Below are 5,528 nucleotides of genomic sequence, written 5' to 3'. Positions count from 1 at the left end.
CCCCGTTTGTTAGGAATCGATTAAACGGGTCAAATCACCCGATCAGTGCTTTTTACAATAAGATTAGTACAAAACAGTGTTTTTTGCAACGGATTAACAACTTGATAGTTTTCTGCAAAACTAGCCGTAAATATGATGGTTTTGTGCAATTGACTCTGGTAGAAAGATTTGTGACTGTGTCATAAGTTTTCACTCACAAACTCAAAACAGAGTTTTTTTTTTTTGCTGTTGAGGGGACTCAAAACAGAGCTTGAAAAAAAAACAGTTCTCCGTGTAAACACAGTAGAAAAGTTCTTCGTGCAGACAGCTGACTGGGCTGCGAATTCGGCCCTGGAGCAACCAGCGCCTCTCCGCCGTCGACGGCTACCGGTTGAATTACCCTTTTACCCCGAGGCTGCACTGCGTGTGCGCCCTCCCGTGGGTGGTCCGGTTCGACACAGCGGCGCGAGCGCACTGATGGGCGAGCGGAGGTTGCGGTTGCCGGTGAAGCCGAGAAGCTTCAGCCGCCGCATCCTTTTCTGCAGCGCGGGTGGCCACTGGCAGCCGGTGGCACGCGCATCGGGTCGCCGGAGGTCCAGTACCCCAGGCTGCTGCACTCGCTAGGTATGTCCGGGAGACAAAACTGCAGTCGCTGAAATTTTGGGCAATCAACGGTGGAATTGGGTGGTTTAGATTAATATATATGTGGCTTGGCAGCGATATCGTTAGGTTGGATTTCTCTCCAGTCGGGTCGGGTCATCTATCTTCATCCATCACACGTTGTTGTGGCAGATTACAACGGTTACTGGACTAATGCATCTGTTGTGGAGCTTGTATGCTGAAGTCTAGTACTGAATCCTTTTTATGGCCGTCACATTAGGAGCAAAGGGAAGGGTTTGGGTTCGATTTGGGGTGCGAAATTGATCATGAGCACTTACCTGTGTCTTGAATGGTTAGTTTTGATACAATCTGATCGGTGAACTTCAGGCCATTTTAGCAGGTTAGTTACAATTGTGAGACCACTGGCTATGGATCTGTGTGCGCTAGGACACCTCCAAAATTGTACTAGTAACAATGAACTCCCTCCGTTCACAGATAGAAGATGTTCTAACTTCTTTCTTAATCAGATGTATATTGACATGTTTTAGTGTCTTTGTTCACTCATTTCAGTCCGTATGTAGTCCATATTGAAATACCCAAAACATTTTATATATTTGTGAACATATGGCGTACGTCCGTATGCACTACTATGCTGTTGTGTATTCTGACCAAATGAACACCAATCATCTGACATCAAAATGTATGTGCATCCATAACCATAAGCACTACACAAATGTTAATAATGCATCCCATCACACTCATGGTCTCTTCCCTATGGCTATGGCAGCCACCACCTTCTAATGGCCAACTCAGCACATGAGTGTACCATGTCTTCGATGTGTGTGTGAGGGGGTGGGTGGGTAGGGGGGGGGGGTAATGTGTTAGGATTTTAGCAGTGCTTGTCCGATGGGAAAATGGAAGCTGATGCATCAGGGAAATGGACAATGCCTACGGTGAAACCATAAAAGTGTGCTGGGGTTACTTGTGTAATGACATTGGGCTAGATGGTGTCAACATACTTCATACTCCATCCACATGATAATAAACTATGCTGGCAGGGTCCAGATATGCACTTTAGATATAAGTATATTTGATCCAGAGTTTACAATCTACTGGTCACATTAGTATCATCTAGTTCCTTCGTGTTGCCTTGTTGCACTAATGTTGTTTCATTTCTAGGCATAGATTTCAAATTACAATATAAGCATATGCATCTATTTATTTATATTGGCCTGTCAAAACCGAGCTTCAGTTGCTTCTTTTTCTCCTCTAATCTCAGTAGGTTCTTCTTACCTATTTTTGTTTCATAATTATATATGAAAAATATGCTGCAGAAAATGCTCATTAATCTTGATGCTTATACCTATCTACCTCACTTGTAGCAAATCTTGTTGAGAAGTTGATGTCACATTTTTTCTGAAGTTTTAGTGGCAGGTGGATATCCACAATTATCCCTGTTAGGTTCTCTCACTGTGATGCCTTCTTGTTCTTACAAATTTTCGCTGCCTAATTTTGGTCTTAGGAGTCACTGAAAGATGAGATGGAATCCGTTTCACGAGCTCCAGCCTTGATACAGTAATCAATGCTCATTGATGTTATCTACTTTGTCTTGTTGTCTATGTATCTAAAAATTAACAGGATGTGGTTATGAGGCGCAAAGTGTGAAGTAACTGTATTCGATGCAATAGGGGCCTTTGAGTGAGATTAAGATGTGCAACTTGCAGTTGAATCAGTAAAGAAAAATGTTACAATTTTGTAATTTCTCCTTATTTTGGTCCGTTGTACATGCCTAAAAGCTTAAAATACCGGGATAACAAGCTCAGTTCTATGGATCTTGTACCATGTTAACTAAGTTATTTTTCTCGCAAAGAAGAAACTAATTGATTCCAAAAATGAAATGTTGTTGAAATGTTCATTACATTTTTTTTATGGAAACAAAGTGTTACATTTTCTGCAGCGAAGAATCTATTACCTTTTTCAGTGGTATGATTCGAGGCAACATAATGTATATTAAATGTGCCCACTAGTGCACAAAGTACATGGGTTGAAGAATTAACTGATTAGAATCATTTGTTGAAAGGATCTCACCTTTGTTGTTTATCATATTTTTGTAGTGTGGCTAACTGGCTGTTATTGTACCACCAAAGTCCGCTGTCTGCTTGGCCTAACTTTGAGCTTTGTCCTGATGAGCTTAAGCTGAAGTCAGATCGCATGTTTTCTGTTAGGGGTTTAGCGGGTTACATGGATAACCTGCAGCTATCCAGATTCTTCTCTTTCCAGTGTATGGGACATTGTTCGTTATGTTAAGACTTCTTGACTTTATGGCTCTTTTAGGCCTGAGCTATGTGGAGTGTAATATAGAAATAACTTGAACTGGATAAATGTTCCAACTAGCAATCATAGTGTTTGTGTTCTCTTTTGGTGCAAGTGAACTCTATTATTTGCAATAGTTATGACTGAGACAACCATTGACATTGCTGGTGAAACTTAGCTGAGCTAAGGTGTTACGCTTTAGTTGGGCATTAGATATCACTCTGAAGCTGATTTGAGATGCTGTAACTTTTATTTTCTTTTTCGTGATTGCCTTTAGCCTGTGCATTTCTAGACCAGAAACATGTTTACCCTTCGCTAATTTGCTTAGTTTTTTCCCAGCAGAATGGTATTGGTTGTTTCATATCAAATCAACCTGGATTCCAAATCAAGAATGATCTATACTTTGTTTCATCTTTCTAGTTCGTATACTCAATCGCTGCGCAAATTGGCCTTAATAATCTATAATATGGTTTGTATGGAAACATTGGCCGCACCAAATTTACTCAAGTCTAATGTATTCTTGTGATAGTTTACTGCGCCATCATTTTCTTTCTTATATCTTAGGAGAAAGGAGACGGAGCTCGAACCACTTCTATATCATATTGAAGCACTCGTTCCTTGTCTTTGATGGATACATTTTCAATGTTGTAGAATACTAGCACGATGCCCGTGTGTTGCCACAGAACCATTGGCTTAGGTGGTGAAATAACTTTAGTGTCCTTTACGACAATTACGTGATTTATGATTAGAAAAGATAGCAAAAATACAGTGAGAGACATGCAGCATCAGAGAATTTTAAATGACCATGGTAGCTTGGGAAGAGAACTAAAACCAAGATTGATTTTGAGTTGAAGTCACATTTTTGTCTTTGTTATCTGTGCCTTTTACAAAAAAAGTTGGTCTCACATGAAAGTAGTGTATGTGTCTATTTATGATAGATTTCACATGTGCGTAAAGTACATTTGTTTATATGTCTCTTCAAAGGCTGCTAGTTCCACATGTGGGGATGCGTGTATTTGTTTATTTGGAAATGATGTTGAACCCATATGTGAACTCACCACCAACTCCAATCTTCATAAAGTAGGAAAGAAATAGGTAGAACTCTATTCAGAAAGTTTATTGTGGGATTTAGGGGTGGATGTGAACGTAAGAGAATCCGTGCAAGTTTGACTTATCATAATTAATAACTTCTTACTGCATTTTTACTGCGGTCTGACGTATGACTCGTACTTCACCAGGTGTTCTGCTTCCAAGTGAGGTACTGTGATCAATTATATGAATGTGCCAATATTGCCAGCCTTTTTTTTTTGCAGCAGCAGATTTGCAGCTTTTTTGGTATGTTTGGTGGCAATTATCAGGGTCACTAACTCCTATGGTGCTAGGATGGGGCCAAAGTACTAAAGGATATATTGCTAAGCTGCTAGTTTGCGGAAGTTTTTGAAATATCGAGTAAGTAGGTGGCTGCTGATTTCCCTGTGGTCATCCATATCTGGCTCTATGCTGCATCTCCTTAGCTATATTCTAGTTGGCTAGAGGTTTTCCTGTATCCTTTTTAGATGCATCATAAAAAGAGTTCCATGTTATTGCTTTCTATGCTATCATGGAGGAAACTTGCTGGGTTGTTTGTAGTTCTTATTTGTAACTGTTTGCTGAAACCCTGAAACTGATTATTTATTTTCCAACTTTCTATACTCTGAATTTTTCATGCATGTGCCTCCAATGTTGCCATGAATAACTTTCGAAGGAACCGTTCTAGGAAGTAGAAAGGGGGGCTGTTTCTGGGAAGCATCTCTCTCATAAGTTTGTTCTTCAACTTGGGCACTTGAGCACAAACTGTGTGTGTCTGGACTTAATAATGCTGAGTTATGTGATATATACTGCAAGATGAGCACCTAAGACTGCAATGGTTGCCATATTAAAAATCACCACCATCTCAACTGTTCTTCTGGATTCTGTTCGATGTGATATGCTAATTCTTGGTGATTGTGCCTGCTATTGATGTAGTGTAAACCAATTACCCAAGTGGCTGAGAACCAGATGAGGATATGGTGATATGCTGGCTGTCATCGCTGACGGAGACAGGTGGTGCTTCTGTCTCTGTGGACTTTAAATTTTGGCCTTTTCCTTTTAAATGTTCGTCCATCATTATCCAGAATAAATTCCTGCATTACAGCATTTGGAGTCAGAATAAGGTTCTGAAGACACCTGATTGCTTTCAATTCCATACCACAGTGAATTAAATGTTCTGAATATGGTTGCAAGCGAAGACCCTTGTGCTGTTGCTATTTACTGTATTAGAGTAGATCTTCATTCCATGTGCAATAACTTCCGCTATTATGCAAACTAGTAGAACCACAATATATTTCTGGATAAGTACTTGTACGAAAATTGTACTTTCCACAGTAGTGCAATCTTTTATTTGTTTTCTCTTCCTCTGTTGATTGATTAGGCTGAGATAGGTTTCTGAAATGTTTTAGAGAGATTGAAGAGTTACATAGTAAATACACAGCAACCTGAAGTGATGGTGCTCACCCAACAATTTATCAATTACAGTTTCTCTACAAGTAATTTTTCAAAATTATCTAGCCTTGACTGAACGAATGGAAATGAGGTGAGCCATGTGTGCCCATGGCACA

The 5,528-nt window shown here is 39.9% G+C and overlaps 1 long non-coding RNA gene across 2 annotated transcripts; it reads left to right on the top strand.

Moving 5' to 3' along the window:
- The first annotated feature begins 1,460 nt into the window (after positions 1 to 1,460).
- On the top strand, positions 1,461 to 5,319 carry LOC123449240. 2 transcript variants are annotated; one of them, XR_006631980.1, is made up of 3 exons: positions 1,461 to 2,013; positions 2,102 to 4,341; positions 4,897 to 5,319. It is a non-coding gene; the product is annotated as an uncharacterized LOC123449240 (long non-coding RNA). The 2 variants fall into 2 exon arrangements; XR_006631979.1 differs by having other exon boundaries at positions 1,461 to 4,341.
- Positions 5,320 to 5,528: the final 209 nt, after the last annotated feature.

Source organism: Hordeum vulgare, chromosome 4H, assembly GCF_904849725.1.
Source record: "Hordeum vulgare subsp. vulgare chromosome 4H, MorexV3_pseudomolecules_assembly, whole genome shotgun sequence".
Lineage (NCBI taxonomy): Eukaryota > Viridiplantae > Streptophyta > Magnoliopsida > Poales > Poaceae > Hordeum > Hordeum vulgare.
The sequence above is the reverse complement of the archived record's forward strand: the minus strand, read 5'-3'. Positions and strand labels throughout refer to the sequence as shown.